General features: G+C 47.2%; 1 protein-coding gene across 4 annotated transcripts in view; it reads left to right on the top strand.

Annotated features, from left to right (window-relative positions):
- Positions 1 to 22,161, top strand: part of MALT1 (MALT1 paracaspase) — a 1,429,839-nt gene that overhangs the window by 997,935 nt on the left and 409,743 nt on the right. The window lies entirely within an intron of this gene.

Here is a 22,161-nt window from a genome sequence, read left to right on the forward strand (position 1 = left end):
CAAAGTTCCAAAAATTGATATGGGGTATAAGTGCAGCAGCGCACGAGCACCTGTGCAGGCCGCTACTGCTGCGACACACCTTAATTGTAGCATTCGCGCCAGGTCCGTGTCATGCCACGATATGCAGCGCCGCTGATCCGACGTTCATTATGCGTCGGGGGCGAGCGTTGTCGTGGCGCTCCTCCTCGTCGCCAGTTATGTCCTCACCCCGGATGGTCGGGTGAGGTGCCCGCACTCACTCCCGCATGCACACACACACACTCGGCACACAGGCTAGGAAGACGCGGGACACAGTGTTGCTTCGTCCGCGCCCCGGCGGGAACTGCCGCACGGGCGCCGTTTATTCCTCTGCGCATGCGCGGCCGGGAATGAGGCTCGCGCATGCACTGCACACTACTGGGACGTCACACTTTATATAAACAGATGAATGGTTCTTCTGATTAATCCATTGGTAGAATTATTTCACAAATTTTAAATAGCATAGGTATTAATTACAGTAGCATTTCCATCCGTTTGTGTTTCAAACTGTCAGCGTGAAATATGTCACATTACTTTTGGCTTGTGAGTTTAGGGAACATCAAAATACCTACATAATCTGGAAGTCACTCACTATTCGACTATGTTGTTATTTTATTGCAAACACCTCAATTTCTGCGTTGTTTTAAATTGCAATTAAGTTCAAGAGTTAGTTTTAAAATTACATTTAATTCTATTGATCATATTCCCATCCCTCCAACCCGTTTTCTGATATTCTATGAACTAAGCAAAATGTGTATTCAGGACTATTATTTGGGCTATGGTTATCACAAGACAAAAAGATCTCTTCATGGTACTATTAATTAGTGATGTCTACATTTATCCTTGGAGTTCCTAGATCCGGCAAAGCTCTCTGATTATGTGCAATCGGGGGAAGATGATTGAATACTGTTTAATTGGGAGAGGCAGATACACCATGCACTGTGCTAGATTTTATTATATTATTAAAGAACCAATTTTATGTTTACATTTCCTGTGGGGCACTCGACTGTAGGGACCTGGAGTCATACTGATTTGTTTTCAGCCATCTGATTACCATTTCACTAGCACAGACAATACAATCAAATGTCTCCTGACATCTGAAAACCTACTGTAATCTGTACAAAACTATTATTGCCTGACAATCTGAATTATTCTGTTAACAAATATGCATTTGACTTGACTGTATAGTTTATTTATTTATTTTATTGCAATGTTTGTTCAGCGCTGGCTCTACCAAGGGGGTCTTGGAGTGCTTTACAAGGTTCAAAGGTTGAAAAGTTGGGAAGTGAAACGGAGGTTACAAAATATTTTCAGGAAAGGAAGATTAGGATAGAAAAGTGGTAGCAGGGGGATGGACGAACAGGGTAATGTGTCAGTAAACAGGTATGTTTTGAAGCTCTTTCTGAAAGAACTGATGGTGGGTGCAGTGGAGATGGGAAGAGGTAGGGTGTTCCAGGCACTGGATGCCCACTGGGTAAATACTTGTGTTTGTGTGCATGTTTGTTTGCAGAGTGGAATGCATAGGAGATGTTAGCTTGCTTGTCTGGCGTTTGTGTGGGTGGTGGGTTTGAGTTTGTCATGAAGGTAAGATGGGGTTTTGTATTGGATGACTTTGAAAACAATGCAGAGTCATTTGAAGGCATTTCTCTTGGGTAGGTGGAGCAGGTGGAGCCCGGCAAGAGCTGAGATGATGTGTGAAAGTTTGAGTAGGTGGAGGAAGAGTCTGGCTGCTGCATTTTGTATGGCTTGCAGGAGGCAAAGGTGCTGCTGTGGAGTCCATTGAAAAGAGCATTGCCATAGTCCACCTTGGAGAGAACCCGTGCTTGGACTGCAGTGCAGAGGTAGTCAGGAGGAAGGATGTGTCTGATCTTTCGTTGGAGGTGTAGTTGGAGGTTGCATATTCTGGTGACAGCAGCTATTTGATGTGGATGGAAAGGTGGTGGTCGGTGATGAAGCAAAGGGATTTGACAGGTGTGGAGTGGGATATGTGTAGGTTGTCTGTGGGTAGTTCTTTGATCCATGGTGTAAGTTTGGGTTTGTGTCTATAGGGCGTAGATGAGGAGGTATTTGGTTTAGGAATGGATGAGATTTGAAAGTAAATTTCCATGTCGTCTGCATATTGATCGAATTGGACATTGTGCTAGTTAAGGATCTGTCCATGGGATTCATCGTATAGGTTGGGGGGGGAGTGGAGATGGGGTGGAGCCTTGCAGGATGCGTGCTTGGTTTGGTGTGGTCAGATCATGATTTGTAATGGCTTGGCAGGCAAACAACAATGGCCTGAGGGTTGCCCAGAGTGATGCCAGAGATCTAGATTCATTCTAAACCTTCTTCCAGCCATCACCTCCTTTTGTTTTGCAGATCGAAAATGGACCTAGAAACAGTGTGTCCTATCAGTAAGGAAGGAGGTGAACCAGTCAAGGATGGTGCCTGAGAGAGTGTGTCATCCTGGATGTCGAGTAGAATGGTGTGGTTGATTGTATCAAAGGCTGCAGAGAGGTCAAGGAGTACGAGTAGTGCTGTGTGTTCTTTGTCAGTGATGTTGTGGAGGTCATCCAGGATAGTAAGTGTAGCAGTCTCACTGCTGTGTCCAGGTCGAAAATCCAGATTGGAAGGAGTTGAGTATGCTGTTTGTGGTGATGTGGTGTTAGAGTTGGGTAGCGAAGAAGCCTTCAATGTTTTTGGCGAGGTATGGCTGGCCTGTGATAGGGTGGTAATTGCCTGGGAGTATGGGGTTGAGAGAGATGTTTTAGGAGGGGTGAGATTTGTCCTGTTTGAGTGCAGAGGGGATGGTGCCATGTAAGAGACATGATATGATTATGTGAGCCAGTGGGGAATGAGGGTGGTGATGCAAATGAAGGAAGCCATAGGTTTTGGAATGCATCATCCAGGAAGGGTGAAGGTTTTGTTTTGGCAGTAAGGTTGATGAGGGTTTATGTGTCAATGTTTGGGAGTTGTGGCTTGAGGGTGAGAGCATAGAGGAAGGCTTTCCTGATGTGTATTCTAGAGTTGAAGTAGGCCACGAGGGAGTTGCATACCACAGTGGATTGGGGTGTGGATGGTTGTGTGGAGAGAGTTTTGAAAATGAGAAGAGTTTCTGTTTACAAATGGTGGATAGATTAGAATTCTTGGAGGTAATGGGTGGCTTTGGCATTGCGTGTGGCTGTTTTGTATTTGTTGCAGCAGTGTTTGCGTGGTGTTCATGTGGCAAGGTATGGGTTCTTTGTCCAGATCTTTCTAGGCATCTGGATTTCTGCTTGATAGAGATGAGTGAAGTGTTGAATCATGATTAATGGTGCTGGCTGCAAGCTTTATGTGTTTTCAGGGGGCCAATTTTGTTGAGTGCTTATGTGGTGATGGTATTGTAATTGTTGAGGAGAATGAAGGGATGTCTGTCTGGGGAGAGAGCAGTGGTCTTAGTGGTGCTAAAACTGTAATGTTTTTCATTTATCTGACTGGTGAGCAAGTGGGTGGGGTGGCAGATGGGGGACCTGTGTGGTAGAGTGAGTGCGAAGGGGATTTCAAAGTGGCCTGACCATGACACCCGGTTTCAAATTTCCATGGACACATTATTTTTTATTGAAATCAAAAGGTCTAGGATATTGCCAGCTGTGTGTGTGTGTGTGTGTGTGTGTGTGTGGGGTACATGATGAGTTGTGTGAGGTGATAGTGAGTGAGTGGAGCGAGGATACCCTTGATCATTGGGTTGTGTAAGGCAAGAGCTCCAGACAACCAGACAATAAAAACACTCCTCTAGGGAAAAAGTCTCAGTGCACTGCTTGCAAGGAAAAAAAGATTTATTTTGTATACAAAAAGGAAGAATGTATAGGAAGGTCCTGTAGAACCGAACTCGTATGGAGCTCTCTTAGTTCAAGGCAAGTATGAGGTTTTTAGGAGAGAAATCCTCATTCATAACATAACCAATATCACCCACCCTCATTTACTACCACCTATATACATACTACCAGTACCCTATAGTCCCTTGACCAATTGGCCACATCCTAACTACCCCAACCCTTGAACACATGGTTCCGCTATCTATCACCTTGGTTCCTAGCCACTGGATTGACATATTACCTGGAATGTTACCTGTCCCATCGGCCTAGTCACATGGTGTGCACCTGGTCATTGGCACGAGCTCAGTGGACAACTCTGAGGTCAAATTGGCCCTTTGAAATCATACTGTGGTTCTCTTTATACCAGAAACGCAGCGCTACTCTCACTCCGCCATTCACATTACACTCTTGTTCCACAGACCTACAGCATGATACAATTAGACAATGCCGCTATTTTCAGCTTCACTCTTGGGGCTTGGGAAAGGGAAAATGATTTGATCTCTTTATTATGATTCGATTTCTTTGCCACACTGCTACACCACCAGCAGAGAATGCAAAATGCTAGGCCTCACTTCCAATATGGTAATGCTTCAGTGTTTCCTGCACCCACACAATATCACCCATGCCCTACCTAAGTTTCTAGAACTACTTTAAGAATACATGTGTTGCTCCCAACTGTGCTCCCCACCCTTCTACAGTCGCGCACCTGAATTTTTCCTGTGCGCTAATATATTTTTCCTAGCCTGAATCAGATAGATATTGATGCAGAGGGAGCTGAGGTTTAGTTGTGAAATCAGTTCAGTCAGTGTGGAGGATGGAATTGTGTGTTGAGGTTGTTAATGAGGTTGATAAAGTTGGGGTGTGGTTGTGATGGAGGGAATCACACGGGAGAGAGGCCTTCAAAGGATGTTTATGGGGTGTGCGGTGTTGCGAAGTGTCAAGTGAATCGTTATAGATGATGGCAATGCCACCAACAACCTTTTATTTCCTTAACTTTTTTGCATAATACAGTTCTAGTAATGAGATACACCCTCAGATACACCCTCCGAGAAGAATACAAGTTAAACATGAGTTTTTAAGATAACAAAATAGGTTTCCAGTTTAAAAACACGTGTTCATCAGTCTTTTCAATGTTCATTTTAATGGCTCATATACGCATGTAATCTCGACTTTTTAGAGTCACATATGAACCTTCCTTCTGCCACGGAAAGCTATTATTTGTACTTGTATTGCTCTCCTCAATTAGATGTTTGGTTCATCTTGCATCTAGCCCTTGAAGATGTGCGATGGCCAGTATTCATTTTACAATGTTTACTTCCTGGGTCTGTTTATTGTAAATACTGACATCTCTTTTCAATCAATGTAATCAATCATTGGGGAGGTGAAAGGCAGATCGGACCATGAATTGGAATAAATGTCACTTATAAAACACGATATCTGTTTGCATATGTTATTGCTCTGGATTAGAGAGCTTTCACACACCCTTATATAGCAAGCACATGGTTCCTCTCATTTTTAGAATAAATTAGCACACCTCATAAAGTGGGTTTTCGAAAGAATGCAATGACCTTTCATCTTCTTAAGTATTATGCTGGAAAAACAAAGTTAATTTGTTAATTGCCATTTCTGAATACATCTGCTCTTTTACTTGCATACAATCCCCCGGCAAAGCATTCCACAGTTCTTTAACATACAAACACAGATGTCTCGTTTTTATTACAGTTCTGCTCCTTGGGAACAATCCTTCTCTGTGGCCGGGTCGACTAATGGACACATAATTCTATGTCTGTCTATTATTAGATTTAATATTGGGAGAAACCTTTCAGTTGAAGGCAAAGTATTGTTCACCTAATTAGCTCACCTAATTAGTTCACCTAGCATTAGTCGACTGTTTATACACACATAGTAAAAAATAGTAACCACATTATATTGATTGCATGTTTTGGGGAAGGAACTTGTCTTAGTCTGATTGGGCCTCATTACGAGTATGGAGGTAGCCATGTCACTTTTAGCAGCATGGCTACCCCCATACCGGGTACCAGGTCCGGGTCCCACAAAAGGGGACTTACCAGGCCATTCCGACCTTGGAGGGCCCGGTAAATCCCTTTTGCGGGACCCGAAACCGGTACATCCCCATTCCCATTTGAGCCCCCATAGGGCTAAATGGGAATGAGGAGAATGCTAACAAAGGGCCTGTTAATGACGGGCCCGTTGTTAGCATCCTGGTCTGCTAGCGGGTCCCGCTAAGGACGCCTGGTCTGACCAGGCGTTTCCTTTGCGCGTCCTGCTGCAGACCTCGTAATAGGGCAGCCGGAATGAACGGTGCAGGTCCCTTACCAGCACCGTCCTTTCCGTGGCCGCCTGGGTCGTAATGAGGCCCATTGTCAGAAATATGCTTCATTTGCATCAAAAGTTCATTTCAAACATGCTTTCTAGTGATAAATAGGTTTGAACTTGTGTTTCAGTTAAATAGTTTACACAAATGCCATTATTGTCCTTTAAATGGGTAGAACCTCCTTGTGTGTGCCTAAAGCATTATCCTTGGGCATTTAGCACCAAACAGTCCTTTTGACCGTCCTCCCACAGAGCCCTTCTTCTATTCATGGAATTAAGGGAAACTTCCTATTTTTCATCAGGATATTTAAAGCCACTTCTTCCTTTTTCCCCATTAGGGAGCTAAGCACTAATTTGTCCTGTAACCCATCACGCCTTCAGTAGAGACTGCTTCCTTTTCCCCACCTTGGACACACTTCCATTTAGGCTTCATTCCCCATCAGGCAATGTCTGTCTCGTCTGCTTCAGACACTTGGATACTTAGACTGTATCCCAACAGGCAGTGCCTTTATCTTCTACACAACTTCAGAAACTCTTACCATGTCCTTCAACTCTCTTGATTTTTACATTTTCAACATTGCAGTGAAGCAGGTGAGTGTTTGAATTTTTCAAGAGCCTCCTGGGCTTGTTAGAAAAGATCCTCCTGCTCGTGTTTGACCGCCCAGCCCCTTTGTAGTTCCCTGTTGCTGCGGACCCCTTGCCAGCTTAATTTCCTTATTCCACCCAGTCCAGCTCCCAGCCCGCCCTCGCAACGTGATTGGGCCAAATCTCTTCAGTGCTTGAGGCCTATAGCCTGCACTGTTCCCAGCTTCCCTTTCAATATCTCAGTGAAGCATGTAGTGTTTGAATTTTCCGGACACTTATGGGCCTGTTTGATTAGCTCCTTGTGCTCGTGTTTGACCCCCCAGCCTCTTTGTTGTTCCCCATTTCTGCGGCCCCCTTGCCCGCTTAATTTCGTTATTCCGCCCTGTCCTGCCTCCCAGCTCGCCCCCAACCCTGATAGGTCAGACCGCTGCTCATAACTGACCTTCCCAGGGCCTAAGGGACCGAGGCAAAGGGCAGCTCCAACTGAGGCAGCTCCAGATAGTGTCTGCAGGTGTCAGCAGGGGAAGCCAGTTGCCAGCCGTCAACCAGCAGCGACCAATAAGGTAGAAGTGGCTAGGGTGAAGGATAGAGCAATTACTCTACCCTGGAATCCCTACCTCCTAGTAAAGCACCCACACTGTGACAGTACTGTAATTGCTAGCCTACTTCACTCTGTGACAGTAGTGTGACTGCTAACCTGCTCCGCACTGTGACAGTACTGTAATTGCTAGCCTGCTCCACTCTGTGATAGTACTGTAATTGCTTGCCTACTCGACTCTGTGATAGAATTGTGACTTCTAACCTGCTCCACACTGTGACAGTACTGTACTTGCTAGCCTGCTCCACTCTGTGATAGTATTGTAATTACTAGCATGCTCCACTCTGTGATAGTACTGTAACCGCTAGCCTGCGTCGCTCACCACAGAATTTGTTGAGATTAACTTGATTCATATCTAGAAGGGTCCACACTGTGCCAGTACTGGGAATGTCGGACTGTTCCACACTGTGATAGTATTGTAATTGCTAGTTTGCTCCACTCAGTGTTAGCATTGTGAGTCCTAACCTGCTCCACTCTGTGATAGAACTGTAACCGCTAGCCTGCGTCTCACACCACATCATTTTTTGAGATTGAATTGATTCAAATCTAAAAGGGCCCACACTGTGCCAATACTGTCAATGTTGGCCTGCCCGACACTGTGATGGTACTGTCATTGCTAGCCTGCTCCACACTGTGATAGTACTGTTACTGCTAGCCTGCATCGCACACCAGAGAATATGTTCCTATTGACTTGATTCGATCTAGAAGGGTCCACTCTGGGCTGGCACCTTGAGCGTTAGCCTGCTCCAGACTGTAATAGGATTGTGATTGCTAATCTGCCTCTCACCCTGGAGAGTTGTTCATACTGACTCGAATCATATCTAGAAGTCACCACACACTGTTACAACATTGAGATTACTAGCCTGCTCCACACTGTGATGGTACTGTAATTGCTAGCCTGCGCGGCACACTAGGGAATTTGTTCATATTAACTTGATTCACATCTAGAAGGGTCCACACTGTGCTAGCACTGTAAGTGTTAGCCTGCTCCACACTGTGATAGTATTGTCATTGCTAGCCTGCTCCAAACTGTGATAGTATTGGGATTGCTAGCCTGCTCCAAACTGTGATTGCATTGTGAGTGCTAGCCTGTTCCGCACTGTGATAGTACTGTGGTTACTGGCCTACGTCGCACACCAGAGAATTTTTTTAGGTTAACCTGATTCACATCTAGAGGGGTCCACACTGCCAGCACTGTGAATGTTGGCCTGCCCCACACTGTGATTGTGTTGAGACGGCTGGCCTGCTCCTCACTGTGATAGTGTTGTGACTGCTGGCCTGCTCCAGACTGTGATAGTAATGTGACTGCTAGCCTTTTCCACACTGTGATAGTACTGTGATTACTGGCCTGCGTCACACACCAGAGAGTTTGTTGAGATTAACCTGATTCACATCTAGAGGGGTCCACACTGTGCCAGTACTTTGAATGTTGACCTGACCCACGCTGTGATAGTGTTGAGACGGCTAGCCTGCTCTGCACTGTGATACTGTTGTGATTGCTGGCCTGCACCACATTGTGATAATATTGTGATTGCTAGGCGGCTCCAAACTGTGATACTGTTGGGATTGCTAGCCTGCTCCACACTTTGATAGTATTGTAACTGCTAGCCTGCGTCGCACAACACAGAATTTGTTGAGATTAACTTGATTTACATCTAAAAGGGGCCACACTGTGCTAGCACTGTGAGTGTTAACCTGCTCAACACTGTGATATTTGTGATATTATTGTGGTGACTAGCCTGTCCCACACTGTGATAGTATTGTGATTGCTAACCTGTCCCACATTGTGATAATATTGTAATTGCTAACCTGCTCCACACCAGAGAATTTGTTGAGATTAACTTGATTCACATCTAGAAGGGTCCACACTGTGTTCGCCTACTCCACACTTTGACACTTTTCCACACTCTCGCTGTTTAGGCCCCAATTGAGGCGTTAAGTACTGTGTGCTATTCTCTATTATAACATCAGTGAAACCTAGGTCCAACCACCTTGTCACCCATACTTCTGAGCACTCCATCGATACTACCTTAACTGAGTCCTAGACTACCCAATAACTAAACAAGCAGTACCAACAACAACCCAGACAGTGCACCTGTAGGAAAACATATAACCCACCAACGAAAGGACAGACGACACCCGAAAGCACCAAGCACGAAAGGACAGACGATACCCGAAAGCACCCAAGCACATCAACATTAGAGAAAACATCAATACTGTCCTACCGCAGCCCATCACAGACGACCAGTCACCCTGTGAACTCTGCACCGAGAACAAAAATGCCCAGACACAGAATTGGACGCAGAGAAAGAGAACAGGATCATGTAACAATGAATCCAGACACACAAATTCAACTGCCCCTAGTAGAAGCGGCCTCAAATGGACAAAACACCCGGTCAAACACCGCCATCATCAGAACAAACATTGTAAGAGAAAAATCCTTATATCTCACACCATAGCTAGCGACAACCACAGAACCTCAATACCTCAACGATACTGACATCTCGAGACAAGCAAAGAATCCCACCAAATAGCCGGAAAAAAGATGGGAGTACCCAAGAAGAGAATGGAAAGATTCCAACTCCCTCACTCCATGCATCACAAGAACAGAAGGGCACTATCGATACCCACAACATACCATACAGGACGACAAAGCTCTAGTAATCAACAAACCACCCACTAACCTAAGAGACTATTCAATGAAGAAGAAGCCTTCGCTGATCTTCAACCAATTGGCATCACTAGAGAAGCACTGCGATTGAACAGCCAAGCTATCAATTGAGCAGACCGTTTCAATGAAGAAGCAGCCTTTGCTGATCTTCATCCAATCAACGTCAAGACAGAAGCACCCCGATTGAACAACTACAAATCAAAACAAGGAACAACTAATAAACAAAACCATACCAAAAAGATCCACAGCAATCTAATCAACGCAAGGTCAATGTCCAAACATGCCACCGAAATCTATGACCTCCTATGTGATGGAGGTATCGACATCCTATTTGTTACTGAAACATGGCTAGACAACAATTACAAGATCACCCTCAACAACTGCCTGCCTGATGACTTCAAATGCGTTCAAGCAAACAGAAAAACCAAAAGAGGAGGGGCACTGGCAATCATACACAAGGAACACTTGGCTATCATACTGGAAGACCCAATAAACATCGATAAATGCGAATCCTTCATCCTACGCCTATCAGTAAACCCCAAAACAAACCTGAAATTCATACTGATATACAGACCGCCAACCTACGATGCAACCTTCGTAGACGCCTTCACGGAAGCAATCACCATCCTAGCCATCGGGCATAATCATCTGATCGTCCTCAGAGACTTCAACACAACCACACAAAAATCTCTAACCAGCCAACTAGCAGCAATGAATCTACAACTACTAGTCAAGGGAGCAACCCACTCGGCAGGGCATACACTTGACGCAATCTTTGCCAATAAAAACCTCATTACCACAGCACCCCCAATTCAAATACTCTTGAGCGACCACCTCATCATTCCTTTCAGAAGCACACTGACCATTCCAATAAACAAGCAACAAGACAAACCACTGATCACCATGAAAAGAAATTGGAAAACCATAAAAAACTCCAACCTAACTGAACTTCTGGAACTCTGCAAACTATAAGCAACAATTATGGGTTAAGCTGACCTGGGCAAAAAAGTAGCCCTACTCCACAACTGGATCATAACAACGATTGACGAAATCGCCAAAGAAAAACCTTTCACCCCTTCACATAAAAGAGCAACGGTAAAATGGTTCACCCCGCTACTCAGCACCATGAAAGAAAAAAATTAAAACTAGAACTAGAATGCAGAACCAAAAATGACACTGGAAATAAATTGAAATTTCAACAACATATCCGCGCATACCAAAAGGAAATGCAAAAAGGAAATACTACTACAACCGAATCTTCAAAGCACCAAATACCCAAAAAGAAATATTCAAAATCATAAATGAAATAAAGAATCCACTGCAACAACACACCAATCCATCATTGAAACTATGCAATGACCTATCAGACCACTTCAAAAGCAAAATCATCACCATCCAACAAACCATACAAAACATACCATGCGATCAATCTACAGAACCCACCTACCCTTATGATGAACACCCGAACAAACTATGAAGCTTCCCCAAAATATCAGTGGAGACTTACGTCAAACTAGTAAAGCAAAGCAACAAAACAGGCTCTCCTGAGGATCCCTGCCCCCAAGACATATACAAATCAATCCTCAAGCAAGGAACCCCCATGTAATACCACAGGAATGTCCTCAACCATTCAATCTCAACAGGGAAAGTGCCACAATCCTTGAAATCAGCGTACATCAGGCTGCTACTGAAAGACTCAGCAGGAAATGTAGAGGGCCTCTCCAATTACAGACCCATCTGCAGCATCCCGTATACAGCTAAACTGCTCGAAAATTTACATATACAAAACAACCCAAGAATTCATGGAAAAGCACTGCCTACTAGACCAGGCACAAGATGGTTTCAGACCAATGAGAGGAACGGAATCAGCTCTCCTCTCAATATGGGATTACCTTAAAGCAAATGCAGACTCGGACAACAGAACTGCCTTGATACTTCTAGACCTCTCTGCAGCATTCGACACAGTTAACCACAAAATTCTCATCACAAGATTAGAAGAACTGGGAATAACAGACATCGCCCTACTGTGGATCAAATCCTTCCTAACAAACAGAACAGAAACCGTATGGATGAAAACTTTCAAATCGAACCCAAGAGAATCCACATTCAGCGTACCACAGGGATCATCCTTTTCCCCGTTATTATTCAACATCTACCTATCTCATCTAATCAAAATCATCAAAAGACATAGGGGGTCATTACAAGGTTGGCGATAAGGGGTTAACGGCGCCGGTAAAGGCGCTGGAGCCATCAACCCCTTACCGCCACATTACGAGGTCCTAAAGGACCAGCATCCTAACAAAGGGCTTGTTATTAACAGGCCCTTTGTTAGCATGGTCCCCATTCTCATTGAGCCCTATGGAGGCTCGAATGGGAATAGAGATGTGTTCCCTGAATGGGGAAATACTGGGTCCTCCAAGGTTGGAATGGCCCGGTATTTCCCCATTCAGGGAACCCGGACCCAGCATGCGGTATGGGGGTAGCCATGCCACAAATAGCGCCATGGCTACCTCCAACCTTGTAATGACCCCCACAGCCTCACTTGCTGCAACTACACCGACGATACACAAATAGTCTTCAAAATACAAGACACTCAAGAAGAAAACACAACACTAGAGAACTGCCTCCGTGATGTATTCACCTGGATGAACAGAAATAATGATCATCACAAAGAACAGGGGAGAGAACCACTATAACCTTTGGCGAAGGTAACTCAGTAAAACCCCAGCCCCATCCCGGACTGTAAAAAACCTAGCGGTCCTGATGGACAAAAAACCTACTCTAGAGCCTGAAGTAAACACTCTACTCAAGAAATGCTTCTTTCGAATGGATTGTGTCCTCCAACGTATTCCACATCTTTGACATGTAATGTCCACAGCTGTGTAGTTCGGAAACGTATTCGTCAGAGGGCGTCCTGCGTCGATGGAGTCCGGTCGATGTCCCTCAAAGGCCTCTGTTGAGAGCGATGTCACTGGATGTTATAAATAGGACGCAAGACACCCGTAGCCTCAGATCTGTTTTTCCGCAAAAGTGTTTGCTTCGGAGGCTTGGCGCCCCTCGTCTATTCCTTGTGAATATGTCTTCTTCTTCAACCCCACCGACTCATTGGTCTGACTTCAAGACTTGCCGGGACTGCAATTCGAAAATGTCAATTAGCGACCCGCATCGCATTTGTTTGTGGTGCTTGGGTGAGAGTCACGACACTTACGACTGTTCCAAATGCCATTCGCTAACTGCTAAGGGTTTGCGGGAGCTTCAGGTAGGTAGGGGTTCGAAACCCAGTAAGTCCCATAAATCCAAGTCCAAGGGTATGTCCACTGATGATTCGAGGGGTGACTCTCTGCGTCAGAAGGATTCCCGGGGGTCTCGGTCCCGGAGTGTTTCCCACCATTCATCCTCCTCGTCCCGGCATTCTAGGAAGCGCCTTCACCGGTCGCCTTCCCCGTCCTCCACGGAGGATGGCACCACGAGGAAAGTGGCTTGTCCAATTAAATCCTCGACCCCGGAGGAATGGGCTGCCTTCAGGGAGCAGATGTTGGTGATTTTCCAATCGCAGGGCACAGTTTCGTCTGCGCCTTCTGAAGCCGGCAAGGAACAGTCTCGATCCATGGCTCGCACGCCTTCGGGCTCGGGTCCTCAGCGCGATCCTCATTGGGAACCTTCGAGGTCCCGTTCGGACAAGGCTCAGGATGGTCGCAAGAGACGTGCGTCCAGGTCTTGGTCCTCGTCCCCAGCGGGACTGCAGAAACCTGCTAACGGCTCGAGGTTGACTCCTTCGGCGCCGTGTCCGTCAGATACAGACGTCGAAGCTTTGCCTTCGTATGCGCCATCGGCGCCCTTGACGATGTAGATGCCGAAGTCGTCGATGCCCTTGACGCGGAAGCCATCAGTGACGGGGCCTTTTGGGCAAAATTTACCGTTGGAGATCCCCGGTACTGTGGATCCTCCCAAGAAGGCTACTTCCAAGTCGGTGAGACCTGTTATGGACTCCCGATCCTCGGCTGCTCTGAGACAATACTCTTACCTCCCACTGGATGACATCTACGAGCAAGAGGAGAGGTTGCATTTAGAATTTGACCCTATTCAGCCTGATGTGGCTCCTGTCTTCTCTGGGGACTGTCAATTGGAGGAGTTGAGGCAAACTCTTCATGATTCCAGCGGTTTGGACACTTCTCCAGAAGTGGAATTTGGCAGTCCTACAGAGGGCTGATGGCTAGGGTCACGGTGTATCTGGGCTGGTCTAGTCCTCCAGAAGCTTTTGTACAGGATGATCTAACAGACATTTTAGATCAAGGTCCCTCCTCTAACCCGGTATTACCTTTTCTTCTGACATTACAGAAAAGGGTGGCGGCTGCTTGGTAGTCACAGGAATTTCTCCGGCTATTAACAAATCGTTAACCAAAAAATACAGCCCTTCCGATAGTGACCCCAGCTACCTTTCATCTCACCCCACTCCCGAGAGTTTGGTGGTTCAGGCGGTTACAGCCACCTCGAGGCCGGTGGCGTACCCTACCATCCCTCCTGATAGGGACGACAAACACTCTGACAGTTAGACACGCAAGGTATTTTCTGCGGGGAGTATGGTGTTGAAATCAGCCAACTCCACTTGTGTCTTGGCAAGACTTTCACACACTCTGTGGAATTGTGTTTCTCTTGTGGCTGAGCATATTCCCGAAGGGGAAGAAAGGGATGGGTTCCTTGCTCTCGTGCAAGATGGCAATGATGCCATGTGTGAATCCCTTGAGTCGGGTTTGGACACAACCGACAGTGTTAGGCAGTCCATGGCCGCAAGCACTGTTATACGCAGATTTGCGTGGTTGCGGAAGTCGGGTTTTGCTCCGGATGTGCAAGCCCGTCTTCTGAACATGCACTTTGATGGCGCGCATTTGTTTGGCAGCAAGGCTGACGAGAGCCTTGAGAGGTTGCAGAGCTCGAAAGCTGCTGCTAAGTCTTTGAGCGCAGCTGTGCGTCAACCTCTGCCTTTTCATCCTAGGGAACAGCAGTGGTGGGGGGGGTTCTTTTTGTTACTACTCCTCCTTTGGTAGAACGAGAGGAGCTGCCATTCAAAGGGGTCAGCGAAAAAAAAGTTCCCATGGTGGTTGGGGAAATAGAGGTGTCAAAGCCGCTCAGGCAGCTGCTGTGATGCTGGAAATGCATCGGAGGGACAGGGCCTCCATATCCTTGTCCTTTGCTGGTTTTATCGTGTGTTCTGTCGTGTTTTCCGCGCATGAGTTCATGTGGGACTCCTGGCGGTGCAGCTTTCTTTTGGTTTGGTGTACAGACCCATGGGATACCCTTATGGCACCCATGGGTGGGGCTACAACCCTTTGCCCCTAGTGTATGTTTTTGGGCACCTGTGTGTGGCCCACAGAGCAGGGTATGGGCTGGTGGCAGCTCCATGCTGAATTTGACAGGTGCTCTGAGTATCCTCCATTTTGGGATACCCAGGCCCTTGCATTGGAATCAGTTGATTCCTGATAGGAAACAAGATGACCCCTGTGGGCTCTTGCTTTCTATCGCATGTTACCTTGTTTTCCCAAAGTTCTGGGAAGCCCTGACTCTGTCCCTTCCCCCTGACTGGCTGTTGGGTGGAAGTTCCATTTATGGTGTTGTTGTGAAGTCCACACTTGGAGCTTTCCCAGTGACTGTAGGTTGTGGGTACACCCTGTGGGTGGGACCTGGGTGAATGGAGTGTGTAAAGAATATGCACTTCTTGTTGTTGATGTCTAGTTTCTAGTGTTTGACACAATGACTGAGACAGCCCTGCCTGAAACTGGTATGAATGCAGTGTGGAGTGTTGAATGGCTGGGTACTTGTCCCAATACACATAACTTGTTGTGAGTGTCTGGAGAGAAGTGAATGGCCTGAATGCACTATGCACCTGATTGGCTGCCTACCTGCATGAATGCCCTTCTGACCGATTGGTTGCCTGTGAGTGACCCAGCATAATGAATGTGAGATCAACTAGTATATCTGGGGGCCTCTCACTGCTAGAATTCCTGTTCAGAAGCTGAAGAGAAACTGGATTTGCAACTGAAGCTTAACCTTGAAGCCCTGCTGGAAGAGAAGTCTTGCTGCTGCTCTACTTCACCAATCTGAAAGCTGCTGTGTCTCCAAGGACTGACCCAGAGAGGACCTGGTTAGCGCTCTCTTCCTGAGCTATGAGGGACCATCGTGCACTTCTAATCTTTGCCAGCGCTCCCTGGTAGACAGGCCTACGACAGGCTGCCGATCGGAGATGGGGACCGCTGCGAAATCACAAGTAGAAGCGCCCGGACACTGTTGCCCATCACAGTCGACGACCAGCCGTCGCCGACCGGAGCCGCCGTGCTCCCTTTGCCTAAGTAATATTTGATCCAAGGACGCTCTCGCCTACACCATCGACCGCTTTGTCTCGCCGGAGAAAGCCGAGGCCACAGACGCACCGAGGAGCATCTGCCGGTGGGTTTTCTGCCACCTAAAGACCACAGAGACACAGAAGACTCGACGCTGTTGTTGGTGCCACAGTTCTTCGAACTCTTTGCGGCATCATCACCGAGGTGCCCCGCACGCCTCTTCCTTGCAGGACGCCAACGCTCTGTCATCGATGAGCACCGCTAGGAACGAAGCTGCAACCTCACCGTCATCGTTGAACCTTTTTCCTCGTGGGATCTCGACGATCCGTGGCTCCTGCCTTAAAGGGAGCTGCTCAAGAAGGATCCTTTAACGACCCGACATCAAACTCTGCTTTTCCAGGAACATTGGGGTGGTAGAATTATTTTAGAAGGAAATAAAACTCTTGTGAATAATATATGGACTGGGCTTGTATGATATCTTTATTTACAGGTTGCCCAGGTGGGGGGGATCTCCACATCAAGGTAATGGGGCCAGTATTCTGCCAATTGTTCTAACCAACTGCTTTCCTCCTATTTCTATTGTTGGTTACCTCTATTCATTGATTTGTGTGACATTTAACCAGAGTACAGTTGATGCACTTTAAAGGAATCTAATAATAATTGTGGTACCACTTAGAACTGTATATATTTGCCATTGTAGATTCACTGAGCACAAAGTGAGTTATTGTGATTGTGTACATAACCTTGAACTTAATTATATAAAGACTGTGATTTAACTAATACAGTGTGTGGACATTCCTGTGTGGGGTCTTGGGGACTACACTGTACTTAAGGACCAGCCTGCATCACCTCCTGAGAAGCTAGGCCTTGATTGCTCGTCCATTGCTACCACAATAGAGAATCTTGGCTGGGGTCCTCTGTGCCTCTCCTCTACCATATAGAGAGCAGAAGTACAGACAACCCCTCCAGTCTTTACACTGCTGGCAGTGGTGGGATGCTTATTGTTTTACGAATCAGTGTATAACCGTGGCACTTACAGAATATCTGCACTTTGTTAAATTGAGGTTTAGTTGTGTGCCAGATAACTGCATAACAAGCAATTGAGTCTATTGCAAATGGTAAATTGACTAGGATGAGCTTAGAGGCTCTCCAGAGTGCTTGTGAAGCCAGAGAGTTAGACTTTGTAGATAAGTCTAGGGCTGAGCTGATAGCTGCCCTGGTGGTGAAACTCTTGAAGGGGGAATGCAACCAATGAGGACTCTGCCCCTGGGGTTGTTGCTGAATCTGATTCTGGGAATGCCACCATTCCTGCTGCCTCTGTTCCAAACCCCAGCACTGCTCTTCAGGGGGAAGCCCTGAAGATTGAACTTATAAAATTGGAGCTACAACGGGAACAGTTAGCCTTTCAATACAAAAAGTTGGCAACAGAAGCTGAGTTGAAGAAAGAGGAGTTGGCCACAGCAAGTGATACTCAAATATAGGGACACTGAGCACCCAAGAATACAGCTAGAGAAAGGTAGAGTGGAGACTTCAGCTAAACCCGTTGAGAGAGTCAGGTCCCCAGCCACCAAGTTTATGAAAGATTTGGTTGGTGTGTTTGTGGAGGGTTCAGATATCCTCCAATGGATTGAAGCATTTGAAATGGCTTGTGCAATTCATGATGTTGATAAGAGAGATTGGGCTAAGTGTTTCTTAAGCAGAGTGCCTCAGACTGGATAAGACTGTATTCTGAAACTGAGTGTGGAAGAAAGGGGTCAGTATGAGAGCATGAAGTCTGCTTTGATTGCCAAGTTTGGAAAGACACCTACCCAATACCTTAAAAGGTTCAGGGATTTTAAGAAGAGAGAGAATGTATCTTTGGTTGACTGGGTGAGTGCTGCGCACATGAACACGATGGGGTGGATTGATGGTTACAAAGTGAAAACATTTGTTGAATTGTCTCACCTGTTGTTTTTTGAGCATTTTTGTGAAGCCTGTTTACCAGAGCTGTGTCAGTATGTTGCTGACCAGAATATTTTGTATCCCTTTAAGCTGGCTAGGTTGGCTGACAAGTGGGTCTCCCACCGGGTGTCCCCTAAGGACTACAGTGGGAAGGACAAGAACAAAGAAAAGGGGACCGCTCAGAAAGCTGGCGGGTCCCAGAAGCAATCACAGTCGAATAAACCAAAACCTTCCTCTCCTAAAACTGAAAAATCTAGTGGGGGTAAGTCATCTGTCGGTTGGAATAAGAGTAGTGGTCCACCTGCTGCAAATCAGGCTCCCAGTGGTTCCAGTACCGTACCCCGCATTCTTGGCACTTGTTGGGAATGTGGGGCTCTGGATCACAAGAAGGGTAACTCCACGTGTAAAGGTAAGGCACTTGGAGTACAGGCTGTCGGCCTGAGTTACCCTTACCCCAAGTCTGAGGTGGAGGCCACTATCCTCCCCTCCTCTACAACGATCACCTTCGGTGCTCCTTTAGAGATTTCCTTAGTGTCCCTTGGGGCCTGGGACTAGTACGCAGAAGTGCTGGCGACTATCCCACAGAAAACCCATAGGTTTTTGAAAAGTGTCCTCTTGTTTAGCCAGCCTTCTTCTGGCTTGAGAGACACTGGGGCAAGCATGACAGTGGTGGACAGGACCCTGCTCAAGCCAGAGGACTATGTAGGTGCTCCTCTGAGAACCACCAGGTTAGCTGGTGGGCCACTCAAATTATCGCCTGTAGCCTTAGTCACACTCATGATTGGAGACAAGACAGCAAAGCTTCCTGTCCTGGTTCAGGACAATGTCCCTGCTAACATTCTGTTAGGAAATAATCTAGTAGAGTTGGGGTTGATCTCGGATGGTCTCCCCCTGACTGCTGCTGCAGTCACTCGGTCACAGGTGACTCAGGGTCTGGCCGTGAGTCAGGTACCCGAGCCAAAGGCGAGGCCTAAGGCAAGAAGATGGAGGAACAAGAAGGCCACCTCTGTGAAGGGGGCTCCTTCTCTTCCTGCTGTTCCTACAGCACCCATTGGGATCCATGCTCCAGACGGGCTGGGTCCAGTGGAAAACCCAAACTCAACTCTTGAGGGAGAAGAGACAGAAGACTCTCCTGTGGGAGAGGTCATCAACCCGGAGGACCACCCTGACCTTCAATGCCTGTTGGCTGAAGGGGGACCCTCCCGGGTGGACTTCTGTAAGGGACAGAGAGAGTGCCACTCTCTCGAGGGTCTGAGGAAAAAGGCCCTGTCTCAGGCACAAGGAGAAGTGCCTAGGACATTCCGGATCTATTGGGAGGGTGAGCTCCTTGTTAGTGAGCCCACTAAACCTGAACCTGGTGCCCTCAAGAGGTTGGTGGTACCCCAGGTTTACAGGCCCTTCCTACTGCAGTTGGCACATGAGGTGCCGTTAGCTGGTCATCTTGCTACCAAGAAGACTAAGCAGAGGCTCTCTGTCCATTTCTACTGGCCTTGGATGGGAGTAGAAGTGGAGTCCCACTGCAGGACCTGCCCAACTGGTCAGTTGTCTGGCATGACTGGAGGCAGTGTCATTGCCCTACTGCAGCTATTGCCAGTGGTTGGCACACCGTTTGAGAGGGTGGGCATCAACATTGTCGGTCCCCTTGACCCTCCCACTTCAGATGGACATCGGTTCATCCTGGTCTTGGTTGATCATGCCACCAGGTACTCTGAGGCCATACCCCTTCAGACTGTTACTGCCAAGGTGGTTGCCAGGGTTCTCCTAAACATTTTTACCCATGTTGGGTTACCTAAGGAGGTTGTCTCTGACAGAGGATCCAACTTCATGTATAGTTACATGAAAACCATGTAGAAAGAGTGCGGGGTAACCTACAAGTTCTCCACCTCTTACCATCTCCAGACCAATGGTCTGGTTGAGAGGTTTAATAAAACTCTCAATGGCTTGCTGGGCGCTTTAGAAGAGCCCCTAAGGAGGAAATGGGATCTCCTCCTGCCATGCCTGCTGTTAGCTTACAGCGAGGTACCTCAAGAGGGTGTTGGTTTCAGCCCCTTTGAGTTACACTTTGGACATCCCGTGAGGGGCACCCCTTGCCTTGATCAGAGAAGGTTTGGAAGTCACCCCTCCAGGTCCCGCCAAGAAAGTGGGGGACTATGTGTTAGGCTTCAGATGGAGAATGACACAGATGATGGGTCAAGCGACAGCAAATCTCAAGGCCAGCCAGGAATTGAACAAGTACTGTCATGACCTTAAAGTCTTGCAAGTGGTTGGACTCCTGGACAGGAAATCCTTGTGATGGAGCCTACCAAGCCTAGAGCTTTGGCAGACAAGTGGACTGGACCCTTCAGGATCATCTCCAAGTTGGGCAAGTGAATTATCTGGTTGACATGGGAGTCCCTGGGTAGCCCCTCAGGTATTCCATGTTAACAGGCTCAAGCCTTTCCACACGCGAGCAGAAGTCTCATGTCTCTTGCTAGCTTCAGAGCAAGAAGAGGATGAGAGTGAGCCCATTCCTGATTTGCTGCATAGCAACCCTCAGGATGGCTCAGTGAGGGAGTGCATCTCTCTCCCGATCTGAAGACAGAGCAACAAAAGGCCTGCAGAGCTTTGCTCCGGCAGTATGCCTCTTTGTTCTCACTGACACCAGGACTTACACCATGATGTAGGCACGTAATTGACACTGGTGACAGTGTGCCTGTCAAAAGCAGGTGCTACCGTATGTCAGATACAGTTAGGAACCACATCCAGGATGAGGTCACCAAGATGTTGGATCTGGGTGTTATTGAACCCTCAACCAGTCCCTGGTCCAGTCCAGTGGTCCTTGTCCCCAAGGCAAGTTCCCAGGCACGTACCAAGGATTGGAGGTTCTGTGTGGACTACTGAGGAGTCAATGCCGTCACCAAAACTGACGCGCACCCATTGCCCAGGGCTGATGAGCTCGTGGACACCAGAAATGTTGCCAAATTTGTGAGCACCTTTGACCTTATCTCAGGCTATTGGCAAATAGCTCTGACAGACCATGCCAAGGAAAAGACAGCGTTCTCAACACCAGAGGGACTCTACCAGTTTAGGGTCATGCCTTTTGGGTTGAAGAATGCCCCTACCACCTTCCAGAGATTGGTAAATCATGCACTCAGTGGGCTGGAGGCCTTTTGTGTGGCCTACTTAGACGACATTGCTGTCTACAGTTCCACCTGGGAAGAGCATTTGTCACATCTGGATAAGGTGTTGCAGGCCTTGAAAAGGTCTAACCTCACTATCAAGGCCATCAAGTGCCAGATAGCTCAGGGGAAAGTCATGTATCTTGGTCATGAGGTAGGAGGGGGTCAAATCCAACCTCTCCCCAGTAAAGTACAGGATGTACATGACTGGAAGACTCCCACTACTCAAACCCAGGTGAGAGCCTTTTTGGGCCTCACTGGGTATTATCGCAATTTCATGGCGGACTGTGGAACCATAGCTGCCCCTCTGACAGTTCTGACTTCACCCAAACAACCTAGGAAGGTTAATTGGACTGAAGACTGTCAGAGGGCCTTTGATGGCTTGAAAGAAATTCTGTGTAGGGCACCTGTGTTGTGTGCGCCTGACAACAGCCAAGCCTTTATCGTCCAGACGGATGCCTGCGACACCGGAATTGGAGCTGTCTTGTCCCAGTTAGATGACAAAGGGAGGGAACATCCTATCATATTCATAAGTAGACAACTCAAGGGTATAGAACGTAGGTGGGCTACTGTTGAAAAGGAATGTTTTAGCATAGTTTGGAGCCTTAGGCGTTTTAGGCCCTACCTTACACGGTCCACCTTCTTGGTCCAAACAGATCATAAGCCCCTGAAGTGACTTATGCAG

This window comes from Ambystoma mexicanum, chromosome 6p, assembly GCF_040938575.1.
Source record: "Ambystoma mexicanum isolate Mex_15411 chromosome 6p, UKY_AmexF1_1, whole genome shotgun sequence".
NCBI classification, from domain to species: domain Eukaryota; kingdom Metazoa; phylum Chordata; class Amphibia; order Caudata; family Ambystomatidae; genus Ambystoma; species Ambystoma mexicanum.